The 20,201-nt window shown below is 43.8% G+C and overlaps 1 pseudogene; it reads right to left on the reverse strand.

Moving 5' to 3' along the window:
* Positions 1-1,616: 1,616 nt before the first annotated feature.
* Positions 1,617-19,238, reverse strand: LOC129816057 (elastase-1-like; annotated as a pseudogene).
* Positions 19,239-20,201: the final 963 nt, after the last annotated feature.

The raw sequence follows: 20,201 nt of genomic DNA on the forward strand, positions 1-20,201 counted from the left end.
CAAAGCATCCTTCACTCATGCTGCCAAACATACCCTTGTAAAACTGACCATCCTACCAATCCTCGACTTCGGTGATGTCATTTACAAAATAGCCTCCAAAACCCTACTCAATAAATTGGATGCAGTCTATCACAGTGCCATCCGTTTTGTCACCAAAGCCCCATATACTACCCACCACTGCGACCTGTACGCTCTCGTTGGCTGGCCCTCGCTTCACACTCGTCGCCAAACCCACTGGCTCCAGGTCATCTACAAGACCCTGCTAGGTAAAGTCCCCCCTTATCTCAGCTCGCTGGTCACCATAGCAACGCCCACCCGTAGCACGCGCTCCAGCAGGTATATCTCTCTGGTCACCCCCAAAACCAATTCTTCCTTTGGCCGCCTCTCCTTCCAGTTCTCTGCTGCCAATGACTGGAACGAACTACAAAAATCTCTGAAACTGGAAACACTTATCTCCCTCACTAGCTTTAAGCACCAGCTGTCAGAGCAGCTCATAGATTACTGCACCTGTACATAGCCCATCTATAATTTAGCCCAAACAACTACCTCTTTACCTACTGTATTTATTTATTTTGCTCCTTTGCACCCCATTATTTCTATCTCTACTTTGCACCTTCTTCCACTGCAAACCAACCATTCCAGTGTTATTTTTTTTACTTGCTATATTGTATTTACTTCGCCACCATGGCCTTTTTATATTTTTTATTTATTTATTTATATATATATCTTGTTTGCCTTCACCTCCCTTATCTCACCTCACTTGCTCATATTGTATATAGACTTATTTTCACTGTATTATTGACTGTATGTTTGTTTTACTCCATGTGTAACTATGTGTTGTTGTATGTGTCGAACTGCTTTGCTTTATCTTGGCCAGGTCGCAATTGTAAATGAGAACGTGTTCTCAATTTGCCTACCTGGTTAAATAAAGGTGAAATAAAGAAAAATTAAAAAAAATAACAATCTACAACTTTGATCTCTGGTGGACAAACCAGAGGCTCTCTGTCGACTGACTGTACAGCAGACGGACCGACGATCAGAGAGGGACAACAAAGGCATACACTCGTAAATATGTCAATTGCAATTTCTTTTCGAATGAGCGGTTGTTCATGTTAAAAGTATTAGCATTTCCATAAGTGTAGTTACAAACGTTGACATTCTCGCTCTTGAGATGTCCCCACCCCTTTCCTTTGTCTACCAAGTTGTCATATTGGCTTAGCCCACTAGGGACTTTTCTATCATGTCAGTAACCAATGAATAACCTATTTGTGTGTGTGTTTGTTTAATTCTCTGATTGATTAGATTGATTAGTTAGTAAATAAATCATTAATCCAATTTTTGTATGTCGCTGATTCATGATCTATGTTAGGGTTCGTGCAGATATCCGAGAGTTTGCGACCTTCACTAATGAGACTGATGAGGTAATAATACATTAATAAGTGACTGGAATCGATAAGATATAAAAATATCGGAAGATATAATTCGGGAAATAAATACTCTTTAAACATTTTCCTGTGGTGCCCTGACTTCCTTGTTAATTAAAGTTACATGATTTATTTAATTGCGTAATTAAATTACACATAGAGAATTGAGTTGATGATATACAGTCTTCACATTTAATGATAGTAAACGTTATGACAGCAGTTATACTTATAGTCCCAGGAGTTTTTCCTTTCCTGCCGTAAGGTACTTACCCCATTCACCCAGCTGATGTAAGCAGACACGCGGGTGAAGACGGTGGACCTGCGGTTGACGTTGCATCCAGAAGAGGATACGAAGCTGGTCACTCCGTGGACGTAGTACTGACCGTTGATCTGGCAGTTCCAGGGGCCGCCAAAGTCTCCCTAGAATGATGAGGAGATGACTGTATCATGGCATTGTACTGTAGTTATCTGCCTCACTTTACAAGACATCAATACTTAATTTTTCTTTGTAAAATATGTAACAAAATTCCAATGATAAATAAATATACGTTATTCTGCAACATTTTTTGGCAGGTGTGAAAGAATTCTGTGAAGTAGGAATGCTTAAAAAATGTTAATATATTATATTTATCAATTAACTAAATGCAAAGTGAGTGAACAGAAGAAAAATCAAAATCAAATCCATATTTGGTGTGACCACCCTTTGCCTTCAAAACCGGATCAATTCTTGTAGGTACACTTGAATAAAGTCAGGGATTTTGTAGGCATTTAGTCACTGCTGCTGAAGACAGTTTACTGTAAAAAGTCATACACCATGGCAAGACTGAGCACAGCGACAAGACACAAGGTAGTTATACTGCATCAGCAAGGTCTCTCCCAGGCAGACATGTCAAGGCAGACGGGTTTCCAGATGTGCTGTCCAAGCTCTTTTGAAGAGGCACAAAGAAAGGTCAACGTTGAGTACCGTAGACACAGTGGTCGGGCCAAGGAAACTTACTGCAGCAGATGAAAGACACATGCTTACTTCCCTTCGCAAGCGGAAGATGTCCAGCAGTTCCATCAGCTCAGAATTGGCAGAAAACAGTGGGACCCTGGTACACCCATCTACTGTCCGGAGAAGTCTGGTCAGAAGAGGCCTTCATGGAAAACTTGCGGACAAAAAGCCAAACCTCCGATGTGGAAACAAGGCCAAGCGGCTCAACTGTGAAAACACAGGAACTGGGGTGCAGAAAAAGCCAGCAGGTGCTCTGGACTGATGAGTCAAAATGTGAAATATTTGGCTGTAGCAGAAGGCAGTTTGTTTGTCGAAGGGCTGGAGAGCGGTACACGAATGAGTGTCTGCAGGCAACAGTGAAGCATGGTGGAGGTTCCTTGCAAGTTTGGGGCTGCATTTATGCAAATAGAGTTGGGGATTTGGTTAGAATTAATGGTCTCCTCAATGCTGAGAAGTACAGGCAGATACTTATCCATCATGCAATACCACCAGGGAGGCATCTGATTGGCCCCAAATTTATTCTGCAGCATGACAATGACCACAAACAAACAGCAAAAGTCATTAAGAACTATCTTCAGCGTGAAGAAGAACAAGGAATCCCGGAAGTGATGGTATGGCCCCCACAGAGCCCTGATCTCAACATCATCGAGTCTGTTTGGGATTACATGAAGATAGAGAAGCACCTGAGGCTGCCTAAATCCACAGAAGAACTGCGGTTAGTTCTCCAAGATGTTTGGGCCAACATACCTGCCGAGTTTCTTCAAAAACGGTGTGCAAGTGTACCTAGAAGAATTGATGCTGTTTTGAAGGCAAAGGGTGGTCACACCATATAGTGATTTGATGTAGATTTTTCTTCTGTTCACTCACTTTTGCATTTTGATAAATATAATCTATTAACATGTCTATTTTTGAAAGCATTCTTACTTTACAGCATTTTTTCACACCTGCCTAAAACTTTTGCACAGTACTGTATATAAAATGAATCTAGAAATATAATTTTCTTCCGACAGATGGCGTCATTCTAACGTGACCGGGAGGCCATGATCTATGAGCGCAGACAGCGTCGTCGTCGCACTACCTGACGTAAGGCAATGCTACGAATATAGTTCAACACCAGTAGGACCCCAACAAAAGATTTGGATCTCTTGATGGAATGGCTAAGGTGTTGGAATGACAGAAGCATGTTCTCAGACTCTAATCCTGAACCAATCGGTCTCCCTCCACCCCGCAAATTCGCTCCAATGTTTAATATACAATTTCATTATTACACGAGTCTTACCTGGCAACGAGAGTTGGCTCCTCCACCAGCACAGACCATGGTGGACGGATGATCCCCACCAGCCAGAGCTGGAGCAGGTCTAGTGGTCAACGCTGGGCAGCCAAGCCTGCTTCAGGCTCTTGGACAGAGAACCCACGGCTATAGGGAGGACAGGGGACATGTTGTTGGAATATTTTTAAAAAATTGTGACATTTATCCATTGCATTTACTGTGGGGAGAACAAGTATTTGATACACTGCCGATTTTGCAGGTTTTCCTGCTTACAAAGCATGTAGAGGTCTGTAATTTTTATCATAGGTACACTTCAACTGTGAGAGACGGAATCCAAAACAAAAATCCAGAAAATCATATTGTATGATTTTTAAGTAATTAATTTGCATTTTATTGCATGACATAAGTATTTGATACATCAGAAAAGCAGAACTTAATATTTGGCACAGAAACCTTTGTTTACAATTACAGAGATCATACGTTTCCTGTAGTTCTTGACCAGGTTTGCACACACTGCAGCAGGGATTTTGGCCCACTCCTCCATACAGACCTTCTCCAGATCCTTCAGATTTCAGGGGCTGTCGCTGGGCAATATAGACTTTCAGCTCCCTCCAAAGATTTTCTATTGGGTTCAGGTCTGGAGACTGGCTAGGCCACTCCAGGACCTTGAGATGCTTCTTACGGAGCCACTCCTTAGTTGCCCTGGCTGTGTGTTTCGGGTCGTTGTCATGCTGGAAGACCCAGCCACGACCCATCTTCAATGCTCTTACTGAGGGAAGGAGGTTGTTGGCCAAGATCTCGCGATACATGGCCCCATCCATCCTCCCCTCAATACGGTGCAGTCGTCCTGTCCCCTTTGCAGAAAAGCATCCCCAAAGAATGATGTTTCCACCTCCATGCTTCATGGTTGGGATGGTGTTCTTGGGGTTGTACCCATCCTTCTTCTTCCTCCAAACACGGCAAGTGGAGTTTAGACCAAAAGCTCTATTTTTGTCTCATCAGACCACATGACCTTCTCCCATTTTTTTTTATTTATTATTTATTTATTTATTTAACCTTTATTTAACCAGGTAGGCAAATTGAGAACACGTTCTCATTTACAATTGCGACCTGGCCAAGATAAAGCAAAGCAGTTCGACACATACAACAACACATAGTTACACATGGAGTAAAAACAAACATATAGTCAATAATACAGTGAAAAAGATAAAAAAATAAGTCTATATACAATGTGAGCAAGTGAGGTGAGATAAGGGAGGTGAAGGCAAACAGATATATGTATAAATAAATACAAATATAAAAAGGCCATGGAGGCGAAGTGAGTACAACAGCAAGTAAAATAAAAACTAAAAAAAACACTGGAATGGTTGGTTTGCATTGGAAGAAAGTGCAAAGTAGAGACAGAAATAATGGGGTGCAAAGGAGCAAAATAAATTAATAAATAAATACAGTAGGTAAAGAGGTAGTTGTTTGGGCTAAATTGTAGATGGGTTATGTACAGGTGCAGTAATCTATGAGCTGCTCTGACAGCTGGTGCTTAAAGCTAGTGAGGGAGATAGGTGTTTCCAGTTTCAGAGATTTTTGTAGTTCGTTCCAGTCATTGGCAGCAGAGAACTGGAAGGAGAGGCGTCCAAAGGAAGAATTGGTTTTGGGGGTGACTAGAGAGATATACCTGCTGGAGCGCGTGCTACGGGTAGGTGCTGCTATGGTGACCAGCGAGCTGAGATAAGGGGGGACTTTACCTAGCAGGGTCTTGTAGATGACCTGGAACCAATGGGTTTGGCGACGAGTATGAAGCGAGGGCCAGCCAACGAGAGTGTACAGGTCGCAGTGGTGGGTGGTATATGGGGCTTTGGTGACAAAACGGATGGCACTGTGATAGACTGCATCCAATTTATTGAGTAGGGTTTTGGAGGCTATTTTGTAAATGACATCACCGAAGTCGAGGATTGGTAGGATGGTCAGTTTTACAAGGGTATGTTTGGCAGCATGAGTAAAGGATGCTTTGTTGCGGAATAGGAAGCCAATTCTAGATTTGACTTTGGATTGGAGATGTTTGATGTGGGTCTGGAAGGAGAGTTTACAGTCTAACCAGACACCTAGGTATTTGTAGTTGTCCACATATTCTAAGTCGGAGCCGTCCAAAGTAGTGATGTTGGACAGGCGGGCAGGAGCAGGCAGCGATCGGTTGAAGAGCATGCATTTGGTTTTACTTGTATTTAAGAGCAGTTGGAGGCCACGGAAGGAGAGTTGTATGGCATTGAAGCTCGCCTGGAGGGTTGTTAACACAGTGTCAAAAGAAGGGCCAGAAGTATACAGAATAGTGTCGTCTGCGTAGAGGTGGATCAGAGAATCACCAGCAGCAAGAGCGACATCATTGATGTAAACAGAGAAGAGAGTCGGTCCAAGAATTGAATCCTGTGGCACCCCCATAGAGACTGCCAGAGGCCCGGACAACAGACCCTCCGATTTGACACACTGAACTCTATCAGAGAAGTAGTTGGTGAACCAGGCGAGGCAATCATTAGAGAAACCAAGGCTGTCGAGTCTGCCAATGAGGATGTGGTGATTGACAGAGTCAATAGCCTTGGCCAGGTCAATGAATACGGCTGCACAGTATTGTTTCCTATCGATGGCGGTTACGATATCGTTTATGACCTTGAGCGTGGCTGAGGTGCACCCATGACCAGCTCTGAAACCAGATTGCATAGCGGAGAAGGTGTGGTGTGATTCGAAATGGTCGGTAATCTGTTTGTTGACTTGGCTTTCGAAGACCTTAGAAAGGCAGGGTAGGATAGATATAGGTCTGTAGCAGTTAGGGTCAAGGGTGTCCCCCCCTTTGAAGAGGGGGATAACCGCAGCTGCTTTCCAATCTTTGGGGATCTCAGACGACACGAAAGAGAGGTTGAAGAGGCTAGTAATAGGGGTGGCAACAATTTCAGCAGATAGTTTTAGAAAGAAAGGGTCCAGATTATCTAGCCCGGCTGATTTGTAAGGGTCCAGATTTTGCAGCTCATTAAGAACATCAGCTGACTGTATTTGGGAGAAAGAGAAATGGGGAAGGCTTGGGCGAGTAGCAGAGGGGAGGGCAGTGCTGTTGTCCCGGGTAGGGGTAGCCAGGTGGAAAGCATGGCCAGCCGTAGAAAAATGCTTATTGAAATTCTCAATTATAGTGGATTTGTCGGTGGTGACAGTGTTTCCTATCTTCAGGGCGGTTGGAAGCTGGGAGGAGGTGTTCTTATTCTCCATGGACTTTACGGTGTCCCAGAACTTTTTTGAATTTGTGTTGCAGGAAGCAAATTTCTGCTTGAAAAAGCTAGCCTTGGCTGTTCTAACTGCCTGTGTATATTGGTTTCTGGCTTCCCTGAAAAGTTGCATATCACGGGGGCTGTTCGATGCTAATGCAGAACGCCATAGGATGTTTTTCTGTTGGTTAAGGGCAGTCAGGTCAGGAGAGAACCAAGGGCTATATCTGTTCCTGGTTCTAAATTTCTTGAATGGGGCATGCTTATTCAAGATGGTGAGGAAGGCATTTTAAAAAAATGACCAGGCATCCTCTACTGACGGGATGAGATCAATATCCTTCCAGGATACCCCGGCCAGGTCAATTAGGAAGGCCTGCTCGCTGAAGTGTTTCAGGGAGCGTTTGACAGTGATGAGTGGAGGTCGTTTGACCGCTGACCCATTACGGATGCAGGCAATGAGGCAGTGATCGCTGAGATCTTGGTTAAAAACAGCAGAGGTGTATTTGGAGGGCAAGTTTGTTAGGATGATATCTATGAGGGTACCCGTGTTTACGGAATTGGGGTGGTACCTGGTAGGTTCATTAATAATTTGTGTGAGATTGAGGGCATCAAGCTTAGATTGTAGGGTGGCTGGGGTGTTGAGCATGTTCAAATTTAGGTCGCCTAGCAGCACGAGCTCTGAAGATAGATGGGGGGCAATCAGTTCACATATAGTGTCCAGAGCACAGCTGGGGGCAGAGGGTGGTCTGTAGCAGGCGGCAACGGTGAGAGACTTGTTTTTAGAGAGGTGGATTTTTAAAAGTAGAAGTTCAAATTGTTTGGGAACAGACCTGGATAGTATAACAGAACTCTGCAGGCAGTCTTTGCAGTAGATTGCAACACCGCCCCCTTTGGCCGTTCTATCTTGTCTGAAAATATTGTAATTGGGGATAAAAATGTCTGAATTTTTGGTGGTCTTTCTAAGCCAGGATTCAGACACGGCTAAAACATCCGGGTTGGTAGAGTGTGCTAAAGCAGTGAACAAAACAAACTTAGGGAGGAGGCTCCTAATGTTAACATGCATGAAGCCAAGGCTATTACGGTTACAGAAGTCATCAAAAGAGAGCGCCTGGGGAATAGGAGTGGAGCCAGGTACTGCAGGGCCTGGATTCACCTCTACATCACCAGAGGAACAGAGGAGAAGTAGGATAATGGTACGGCTAAAAGCTATGAGAATTGGTCGCCTAGAGCTACCAGAGCAGAGAGTAAAAGGAAGTTTCTGGGGGCGATAAAATAGTTTAAAGGAATAATGTACAGACAAAGGTATGGTAGGATGTGAATACAGTGGAGGTAAACCTAGGTATTGAGTGATGATGAGAGAGATCTTGTCTCTAGAAACATCATTGAAACCAGGTGATGTCATCGCATATGTGGGTGGTGGAACTGCAGGGTTGGATATGGTATAGAGAGCAGGGCTAGAATCTCTACAGTGAAATAAGCCAATAAACACTAACCAGAACAGCAATGGACAAGGCATATTTACATTAAGGAGAGGCAAGCTTAATCGAGTGATAAATAAGGGTCCAGTGAGTAGAGGTTGGTTGGGGTCGTGGCGATCCAGACAGCTGGCCGGGTATATGGCTATCGGTAGCAGCATAGGAGGGAGGTCTGTTTGTAGATACCTCGTGCGTTTCCGTCGGTAGGTTCCGTGTAGTGGGGTTTTGTTCAGATAGCAGCCGATAAGACAGCTAACGATTAGCGGGCCTCAGATGAGCGTTCAGGTAACGCCGGGACGGAGGTGCCGGTTGGATAAATCCCTCGGGCAGATAACGTCGGCAGTCAGTCGTGAAGGCCCGGTGGGGTTCCGTATCTGCAGCAGCAACAAAGAAGCGGGTCCGGATGGTGATGGAACTCCTCAGCTGGCTAGCTCCAGCATGATTTGAGTTAGCTCCGGGGTCGACGTAAGCCAATAGTCACACGGTATGCAGCTAGCTAGCTAGTAATCAAGGTGCAAGTGTCCAGAGGCTGCGGTTGGAATCCGGGGAAACTGAGAGAAAAAAAGTCCCGGAATGCTCCGGTCCGAGTCGCGTTGCACAAAAGTGCCGGTAGATTATCGAGCTAGAGGAATAGCTGATGACCGCAAAACGTGGGCAGCTGAAACACCAACGCTAGCCAGCAAACCGGCTAATTTCGGGGCAGCTACAGATTAGCTTCTGGCTAGCTATCGGAGTAGCTTCTGGATTAGCTTTCAGGCTAGCTTCTGAATTAGCCCCTGGCTATCTTCCACGATGGATTTTCAGATTGAGGTAAATAGTACTTATTGTAATTGGTGAAGCGGGTTGCAGGAAAGCTTTTGCAGGAAAGCTTTTGTAGTTGAGTTCTTGGATAATAAAATAAATAAAAGATATGTGAAGAAAAGGTGTAAATATATATATATACAGGACACGACCCGACAACACGGAAAAATACGTCTGAACTGCTAAGCCACCTTGGTATTCCTCCTCTGGATCATCCAGATGGTCATTGGCAAACTTCAGACGGGCCTGGACATGCGCTGGCTTGAGCAGGGGGACCTTGCGTGCGCTGCAGGATTTTAACCGCATACCGAGGGTGATTGACCGTCATCTTGAACTTCTTCCATTTTCTAATAATTGCGCCAACAGTTGTTGCCTTCTCACCAAGCTGCTTGCCTATGGTCCTGTAGCCCATCCCAGCCTTGTGCAGGTCTACAATTTTATCCCTGATGTCCTTACACAGCTCTCTGGTCTTGGCCATTGTGGAGAGGTTGGAGTCTGTTTGATTGAGTGTGTGGACAGGTGTCTTTTATACAGATAACGAGTTCAAACATGTGCAGTTAATAAACAGGTCTGTGAGAGCCAGAATTCTTACTGGTTGGTAGGTGATCAAATACTTATGTCATGCAATAAAATGCAAATTAATTACTTAAAAATCATACAATGTGATTTTCTGGATTTTTGGATTCCGTCTCTCACAGTTGAAGTGTACCTATGATAAAAATTACAGACCTCTACATGCTTTGTAAATAGGAAAACCTGCAAAATCGGCAGTGTATCAAATACTTGTTCTCCCCACTGTATTTGTCACTTCAGCTGATAGGGAGTAACAGCAGAGGGTATAATTCAATCGGGTTTTATTAGAATATGTCAAAATAGAGACATTTAACCATTTTAGTTATATGTAATCTAGTTACATGTCACTAAAATGCTTAAGACCAAGTAAAATCCCCACAAGCCCTTAATTTGCTGGTTGTGTTAGTGTTACCCAAATGGGTCAGTGTGTCACCTGCATTGCTTGCTGTTCTGGGTTTTAGGCTGGTTTTCTGTACAGCACTTTGGGATATCAGCTGATGTAAGAAGGGCTATATAAATACATTTGATTTGATTTAGGTTATGGCTAGTTATGGGTAGACTCTGGGACTGTACAGATGTTGGATCTTAATTTGAGCCAGTTTCACATTTTTTGTAGGGGTTGATAAATTGTTTGTTAGGGCAAATCAACTCAAACATTTTTAAGTGGAAATTACAAACCTTAGAAGCCATTTTAAACATTGAAATACACTACAAGGTTGCATTTCCTGTTGTGCAAGATCATTCTTGCAACAACAGGTTGATCAAATTAAAATACGGCATCTGTATGTGGGGACAATGAAATGTTGAATGTGTTTGGTGTTACATTTCAAAAAATCGGTTACTACTGACTCTGGGTGCGTCCCCATCCGGTGATGTAGCAGGGGTTGTAGTTGGACAGGATCTGTCCAGACGGAGGAAGATCAACCAGCTGGACAGCAGAGTTCAGGGACGCCTCGGTGGACAGACGCAGCAGGGCGATATCAGGTATGAATAGAGGAGCACTATGTCCTACCTGAGGAACAGAAGGGTACGAGGCAACATTTTCACTTCAGGTTATACATCTTTCTCAGAGACTTCTGCACTTTCACCTTTCTATTCTGGACTTATGCACTTTAAATCTAACATATTATTGTGGAATATCTACTCAATGCTAAGAGGATTTCCAGAATATAGCTCCTTCAGTCACTATTACAAACATAAAAAGCATCACTTTTTTAACAAGATCTTATAAAGCTGCAACATGGTCTCGTTAAAATATGTAAAATACAAATAGTGACATTTAACTGTCGGCTGACATAGTACTTTGTATGTCACCTATGCTGACATATTAGTTATACATTATTTCACTTGTGGTATAAATTAGTTATAGCACAGGTTCACAAGGTATTGATCTTTATTATACTCAAATTGTTATCAATTAATGTCTCGTGTTTCAATTTGAACCTTGATTTTAACAAACTGCGCACAAAAAAATATACAAAAAAATAACAGTTGATCATAAACAAAGTTCCGTACCCTCCAGCAATGTTGTTGGAGTTCCACCCATTGTGGATGTGGACCCAGCTGACGTTCATGTACTGTTCCTCACCCTCGTTGCTGTTCAGGTAGTGGTCTTCCAGAACCACACGCCAAGTCCTCTGACTGTAGACAACACATACACAACACCTTGGTCAGTTAGGAAGTTATACAACATCATTGCACATCATTGCACATCACTGCAGATCATTGCACACGTGATAGAACAGCAGAGTATGTACTAGGATGTTATTTTTTACTACGATGCTGGATGCTCATCTCTGCTTTGATAAACAAAATAAAAGCAATAACAAATGCGCCCGGAGCGACTAGTGTCTCTGTTTCCCCTTTCAGATCTCAGCTTTAAGCTAACACCTAGCGACCTTGTCAAGAGGTTTTGGATCTTCGCTATGTTATGTCTCCCTTTGTCCTACCTGTCCACACAGTGAGCAGCAGTCATGACCCATCCCCTCTTGATCAGAGTATCACCACAGGTGTGGTAGTATGAGCTGCCAGACTTGTACTGGAGAGAGATCTGGGGAGAGGAAGGGAGGGAGGGAGAGGGGTTGGCTAAAGCACAAACAGATCTGGGAACAGGCAAATGTTGACTACCAGATCCAAATCAGCTATGCTGTCACAAGATGGCATAGCAGTGTAGACGTGTTTGTTTCATCCTCTCGTGTACGTTTGTATTTTTCGTATTTCTTGTAAATATATATTTTTTTTAAATTTATATCTCTTTTCGATTTTTATTTCGATTATACCTTCCGGTAACCTACCTCACCCAATGTGATACGGAATCGCTATTATTTTTTAAACTTTGGAACACATTCAAGAACCCCCAGTAGCTAACCAGCTAATCAGCTACAAGCTATTTAGTCATTTTTAGCCACTACTAGCAGCTTTTACCTTCTGCACAGACACCAGCCTTGTTATTAGCCTGGATATTACTCTCCAATTTACCAGCATCGGACTGTCTCTCCACAACAACGCCGGATTCCTGCCGTAATCCCCGAGCCACTACTTCTGATCCTCACAGCTAGCTTGCAGCTAGCACCACTGCCACGAAGCTAGCACCAGTTAGCAAACACAATTCTACAATACCTCTTTCGCCATCGCCATCCGGCTTGGATTCTCTGTCGACACGACCACGTCTGGTCTGTAGACGAATACCCCATCCGCTGTGCCCTCAACCGGCCTCCGTCTGAGCAGACCCCCTCCGTCTGAGCAGACCACCCCCCCGGGCTACTAACTTTAAACGCCGCATGCTAGCGTAGTGGCGGCCTCCCTGCTCCATCTACGGCTGCCCCCTGGACACTATGATCACTTGGCTACATAGCTGATGCCTGCCGGACTGTCCATTAATTCACGGTACTCCATTCTGTTTATTTGTGTTTTATTTGTCGGCTCTGTGTTTTAACTCAGGCTCTGTGTGTAGTTAATCCGACCCTCTCTGCCTAGTCGTCGCCATTTTTACCTGCTGTTGCTGTGTTAGCTGACTAGCTGCTGTTATCTCACCTGTTGTTTTAGCTAGCTCTCCCAATCAAGACCTGCAATCACTTTATGCCTTACTATATGTCTCTCTCAAATATCAATATGCCGTGTATACTGTTGTTCAGGCTAGTTATCATTGTTTTGGTTTGCAATGGACCCCATAGTTCCACTCTCCGTACCTCTGATACCTCCTTTGTCCCACCTCCCACACATGCGGTGACCTCACCCATTGAGACCAGCATGTCCAGAGATACAACCTCTCTTATCATCACCCAGTGCCTGGGCTTGCCTCCGCTGTACCCGTGCCCCACCATACCCCTGTCTGCACATTATGCCCAGAATCTATTCTACCACGCCCATAAATCTGCTCCTTTTATTCCCTGTCCCCAACGCTCTAGGTGACCAGTTTTGATAGCCTTTAGCCGCACCCTCATCCTAATACTCCTCTGTTCCTCGGGTGATGTGGAGGTAAATCCAGGCCCTGCATGTCCCCAGGCACCCTCATTTGTTGACTTCTGTGATCGAAAAAGCCTTGGCCTCATGCATGTCAACATCAGAACATCTCCCTAAGTTTGTCTTACTCACCGCTTTAGCACACTCTGCCAACCCTGATGTCCTTGCTGTGTCTGAATCCTGGCTTAGGAAGGCCACCAAAAATTCTGAGATTTCCATACCCAACTATAACACTTTCCGTCAAGATAGAACTGCCAAAGGGGGAGGAGTTGCAATCTACTGCAGAGATAGCCTGCAAAGTTCTGTCATACTTTCCAGGTCTATGCCCAAACAGTTCGAACTTCTAATTAAAAAAATTAATCTCTCCAGAAATAAGTCTCTCACTGTTGCCGCCTGCTACCGACCCCCCTCAGCTCCCAGCTGTGCCCTGGACACCATCTGTGAATTGATCGCTCCCCATCTAGCTTCAGAGTTTGTTCTGTTAGGTGACCTAAACTGGGATATGCTTAACAATCAATCTCACACAAATCATCAAGGAACCCACCAGGTACAACCCTAAATCCGTAAACATGGGCACCCTAATATACATTATCCTGACCAACTTGCCCTCCAAATACACCTCTGCTGTCTTCAATCAAGATCTCAGCGATCACTGCCTCATTGCCTCATTGCCTGTATCCGCTACGGGTCCGCGGTCAAACGACCACCCCTCATCACTGTAAAACGCTCCCTAAAACACTTCTGCGAGCAGGCCTTTCTAATCGACCTGGCCCGGGTACCCTGGAAGGATATTGACCTCATCCCGTCAGTTGAGCCTGGTCATTCTTTAAAAGTTACTTCCTCACCATATTAGACAAGCATGCTCCGTTCAAAAAATGCAGAACTAAGAACAGATATAGCCCTTGGTTCACTCCAGACCTGACTGCCCTCGACCAGCACAAAAACATCCTTTGGCGAACTGCAATAGCATCGAAGAGCCCCCGCGATATGCAACTGTTCAGGGAAGTCAGGAACCAATACACGCAGTCAGTCAGGAAAGCAAAGGCCAGCTTTTTCAAGCAGAAATTTGCATCCTGTAGCTCTAACTCCAAAAAGTTCTGGGATACTGTAAAGTCCATGGAGAACAAGAGCACCTCCTCCCAGCTGCCCACTGCACTGAGGCTAGGTAACACGGTCACCACCGATAAATCCGTGATAATCGAAAACTTCAACAACCATTTCTCAACGGCTGGCCATGCCTTCCTCCTGGCGACTCCAACCTTGGCCAACCGCCCCGCCCCCCCCCCCCCCCCCCCCCCCCCCCGCTGCTACTCGCCCAAGCCTCCCCAGCTTCTCCTTTACCCAAATCCAGATAGCAGATGTTCTGAAAGAGCTGCAAAACCTGGACCCATACAAATCAGCTGGGCTTGACAATCTGGACCCCCTATTTCTGAAACTGTCCGCCTCTCCTTGTTCAACCTCTCCTTCGTATCATCTGAGATCCCCAAGGATTGGAAAGCTGCCGCGGTCATCCCCCTCTTCAAAGGGGGAGACACCCTGGACCCAAACTGTTACAGACCTATATCCATCCTGCCCTGCCTATCTAAGGTCTTCGAAAGCCAAGTCAACAAACAGATCACTGACCATCTCGAATCCCACCGTACCTTCTCCGCTGTGCAATCCGGTTTCCGAGCTGGTCACGGGTGCACCTCAGCCACGTTCACGGTACTAAACGATATCATAACCGCCATCCATAAAAGACAGTACTGTGCAGCCGTCTTCATCGACCTGGCCAAGGCTTTCGACTCTGTCAATCACCATATTCTTATCAGCAGACTCAGTAGCCTCGGTTTCACTAATGACTGCATTGCCTGGTTCACCAACTACTTTGCAGACAGAGCTCAGTGTGTCAAATCGGAGGGCATGCTGTCCGGTCCTCTGGCAGTCTCTATGGGGGTACCTCAGGGTTCAATTCTCGGGCCGACTCTTTTCTCTGTATATATCAATGATGTTGCTCTTGCTGCGGGTGATTCCCTGATCCACCTCTACGCAGACGACACCATTCTGTATACTTCTGGCCCTTTCTTGGACATTGTGCTATCTAACCTCCAAACGAGCTTCAATGCCATACAACACTTCTTCCGTGGCCTCCAACTGCTCTTAAACGCTAGTAAAACCAAATGCATGCTTTTCAACCGTTCGCTGCCTGCACCCGCACGCCCGACTAGCATCACCACCCTGGACGTTTCCGACCTAGAATATGTGGACATCTATAAGTACCTAGGTGTCTGGCTAGACTGCAAACTCTCCTTCCAGACTCATATCAAACATCTCCAATCCAAAATCAAATCTAGAGTCGGCTTTCTATTTCGCAACAAAGCCTCCTTCACTCATGCCGCCAAACTTACCCTTGTAAAACTGACTATCCACCCGATCCTCGACTTCGGCGATGTCATCTACAAAATAGATTCCAATACTCTACTCAGCAAACTGGATGCAGTTTATCACAGTGCCATCCGTTTTGTTACTAAAGCACCTTATACGACCCACCACTGCGACCTGTATGCCCTAGTCGGCTGGCCCTCGCTACATGTTCGTCGTCAGACCCACTGGCTCCAGGTCATCTACAAGGCTATGCTAGGTAAAGTGCCGCCTTATCTCAGTTCACTGGTCACGATGGCTACACCCACCCGTAGCACGCGCTCCAGCAGGTGTATCTCACTGATCATCCCTAAAGCCAAAACCTCATTTGGACGCCTTTCCTTCCAGTTCTCTGCTGCCTGCGACTGGAACAAATTGCAAAAATCTCTGAAGTTGGAGACTTTTATCTCCCTCAACAACTTTAAACATCTGCTATCCGAGCAGCTAACCGATCACTGCAGCTGTACATAGTCCATCGGTATATAGCCCACCCAATTTACCTACCTCACCCCCCATACTGCTTTTATTTATTTACTTTTCTGCTCTTTTGCACACCAGTGTCTCTACTTGCACATGATCATCTGATGATTTATCACTCCAGTGTTAATCTGCTAAATTGTAATTATTCGATTTATTGCCTACCTCCTCATGCCTTTTGCACACATTGTATATAGATTCTCTTTTTTTCCTACCATGTTATTGACTTGTTTATTGTTTACTCCATGTGTAACTCTGTGTTGTTGTCTGTTCACACTGCTATGCTTTATCTTGGCCAGGTCGCAGTTGCAAATGAGAACTTGTTCTCAACTAGCCTACCTGGTTAAATAAAGGTGAAATAAAAAAATAATCAAGAGACACTAGGCTACGAGACATTAGGAGAAGGCTAATGTTTTACCTGCCAGGGCCAGGAGTTGGACTGGACAACCTCGCCACCCACCACTCTCTGCTCAGGTCCATCTTCCAGGTATCTGGGCTGGGGCAGCAGACTCTCAGCCAACACTGGTAGAGGAAAGACACAGTTAAAACCTTTTCTCAATAGGGGGTGCTGTTTGTACTTTGTAAAAATTTCATTCCCAAATTAAACTGCCTCGTACTCAATTCTTGCTCGTACAATATGCATATTATTATTACTATTGGATAGAAAACACTCTCTAGTTTCTAAAACTGTTTGAATTACATCTGTGAGTAAAACAGAACTCGAGTTGGAGCAATCTTCCTGTCAGCAAGTGAGAAATCTGAAATCAGCCAGGCTGTTCTGAGGTCGGTTTATTAATTTGCATGTCTTCTATTGGTTGAGATGCACTGCATACGCCTTCCCCTGGATGTCAGCAAATAGTGAGAATTGGAATGGAGTTGCTAGGCAGATCTGAGGCCATATAAATGGACTGGCAACGTGGGGTCCTCTCTTTCCTTCATTCGCCATGACGCAAGACAGACCTTATGATGGCGTTCTAGAAAGCTCCCGTTATAGCCCTTAGATATATCCGGCTCTGATTTTATTCGATATAGGTGTTAAAGACATCATAATGTTGTTATTTTAAACCGAGTTATATCAGTTTATATCAGTATATTGCGATTTTCGGATATTTATTTGTGCTGCGTTCTAGTGAGTTGGGCACATCTGGGCCACATGGCTAATGTTTACTGCTAATTCCAAAGTTGAAGGCGACAATCTACAACCGAGCAACGATTCTTTTGGACAAAGGACAACTTGCCCAAGATTCTGATGGGAGCTCATCAAAAAGTAAGAACTATTTATGATGTTAATTCGTTGTTCTGTTGAAAAATGTAAAACTCATATTCCGCCATTAATTTCGGTGCGGTCTCGCTTTAACGCACGCTGTATGTCGTAGTAACGTTAATTTTTAAAATCTAACACAGCGATTGCATTAAGAACTAATGTATCTTTCATTTGCTGTCCAACCTGTATTTTTTAGTCAAGTTTAAATTTAGTTACTGATTAGATTAGGTGCCTCTCCCAAGATTTCTCCCGACATATTGTTGGCAGCTTGGCTACTATTCTCATTGTATAACCACGATTTGTGCCGCTAAATATGCACATTTTCGAACAAACTCTATATGTATTGTGTAATATGATGTTATAGGACTCTCATCTGAAGAAGTTTAAGAAGGTTAGTGAAAAAATGAATATCTTTTGCTGGTTTATTTGTTATCGCTATTGTTGGCTTGAATCAATGCTGTTGTGTGGTTGGCTATTGTAGTAAGCTAATATAATGCTATATTGTGTTTTCGCTGTAAAACACTTAAAAAATCTGAAATATTGGCTGGATTCACAAGATCTTTGTCTTTCATTTGCTGTACGCTGTGTATTTTTCATAAATGTTTTATGATGAGTATTTAGGTAATTCACGTTGGTCTCTGTAGTTATTCTAGTTGCTTTGGTGAGAGTTGTGATGGTGGCTGCAATGGTAAACTATGATTTATACCTGAAATATGCACATTTTTCTAACAAAACATATGCTATACAATAAATATGTTATCAGACTGTCATCTGATGAAGATGTTTCTTGGTTAGTGGCTATTTATATCTTAATCTGGTCGAAATTGTGATAGCTACCTATGCAGGAAAAAAATGGTGGGAAAAAAAAGTTGTCTTTTGCTATCGTGGTTAGCTAATAGATTTACATATTGTGTCTTCCCTGTAAAACATTTTAAAAATCAGAAATGATGGCTGGATTCACAAGATGTGTATCTTTCATCTGGTGTCTTGGACTTGTGATTTAATGATATTTAGATGCTAGTATTTCTTGTGATGCTATGCTAGGCTATGCTAGTCAGCTTTTTTACTGATGGGGGTGCTCCCGGATCCGGGATTGTGATGAAGTAGAAGTTAAAGAGAGAAAGAAAAACCGTTAAAATCCAGGGAGACAGCTCAGCCAATGAACCAACATGACATGTTCTATGTGGAAATAGTTAGCATTTTTGAAACAGCCTGTTTGAGATACAAGTTTTGAGGTGAGGTTTCTGAAGTGCTTTTTCTCCAATTCATGCTTTGGCCACCGATACAAGTATAGGACTAGTCAACAACATTATTTGGGTATGAGTTAACAGAATATTAACTTTTAAAAGTGTGATTTTCATTGGACAGTTACTTTAAAGACTGGGGACATGGTGTCTCACCGGAAATCTCACAGTCTATGTCTCAAACAGAGGAGCAATAAATACTTTTTGTATCTGAGTGACGAAGCGAGAGAAAGAGTTTCAAGGAGAGAGAGTTTCAAGGAGAGAGAGAGTTTCAAGGAGAGAGAGAGTTTCAAGGAGAGAGAGAGTTTCAAGGAGAGAGAGAGTTTCAAGGAGAGAGAGAGTTTCAAGGAGAGAGAGTTTCAAGGAGAGAGAGTTTCAAGGAGTTTCAAGGAGAGAGAGTTTCAAGGAGAAAGAGTTTCAAGGAGAGAGAGTTTCAAGGAGAGAGAGTTTCAAGGAGAGAGAGTTTCAAGGAGAGAGAGTTTCAAGGAGAGAGAGTTTCAAGGAGAGAGAGTTTCAAGGAGAGAGAGTTTCAAGGAGAGAGAGTTTTTATAGAAATGATCACTTCTCAGCCAGGGCTGCGAAAGCCCTCAACAGGAAGAACCTCAGCATGTTCTCTGTTCGTATTAGTCTGTATTGATGGAATATTCCTGTCCCTGTTTTAAACCCTCAGGAGATAGGACGCCCCTCCTGTCTGGTCTGGGGCCGACCACGATGTTTGTTCAGCGTGTGTATTGTATCCACCTGTATTCTGTCTCACGGTAATCAGACTGACCAAGATCTAGGAGGCCCTAGCATCACCTCACATACCTGTACAGTGTAGGTTGGAAGGTTTGTCTAAAAATATATGTACTACTGATTATAAGTCACTCTGGATAAGAACATCTGCTAAGTGATTAAGATGTAAATTGTTATGTAAATATGTAGAATGTAAACACTCAGGGCTGGTTTTCCCAGATAAACATACTACGAGATGTAAAATCAGACTCAATGCAGATTCTGCTTTGAGAGTGCATTTTAGTCCAGGAATAGGCTTGATGTTTATAATATAATTAAGCAATAAGGTGTGAGGTAATTTTCTGTTAAACCTTACTAATGCATTTGTACTAAAATATCTGTCTTTAAGCCTAGGCATTGGACTTGAGTTTGTCCTAGAAACTAACTCATAGGTTAGAAAAGTATCCATGCACATTAATAGAGGCCTGTTCTAACTGTTCTGTGTGTGTAGAATGACCCCATGATGTCTGGAAGCTCAGCCAAGACCTGACAGAAACTGACTGGTTCCTCTTAAGTTAACTGGACACAGAGTAAAGGTTCATGTTTTTTGGTGTGTGTGTGTGTGTGTGTGTGTGTGTGTGTGTGTGTGTGTGTGTGTGTGTGTGTGTGTGTGTGTGTGTGTGTGTGTGTGTGTGTGTGTGTGTGTGTGTGTGTGTGTGTTCATGTTTGTTTGTTTGTTTGTTTGTTTGTTTGTTTGTTTGTTTGTTGTGTGTGACCAGTACAGACAGTCAAAGGCGCTTGCTTGCCCAACTTGGGGGAACCGTTGAGTTACTGTTAGAGGAAGTATGTCTGGAGTGA

Source organism: Salvelinus fontinalis, chromosome 18, assembly GCF_029448725.1.
Source record: "Salvelinus fontinalis isolate EN_2023a chromosome 18, ASM2944872v1, whole genome shotgun sequence".
Lineage (NCBI taxonomy): Eukaryota > Metazoa > Chordata > Actinopteri > Salmoniformes > Salmonidae > Salvelinus > Salvelinus fontinalis.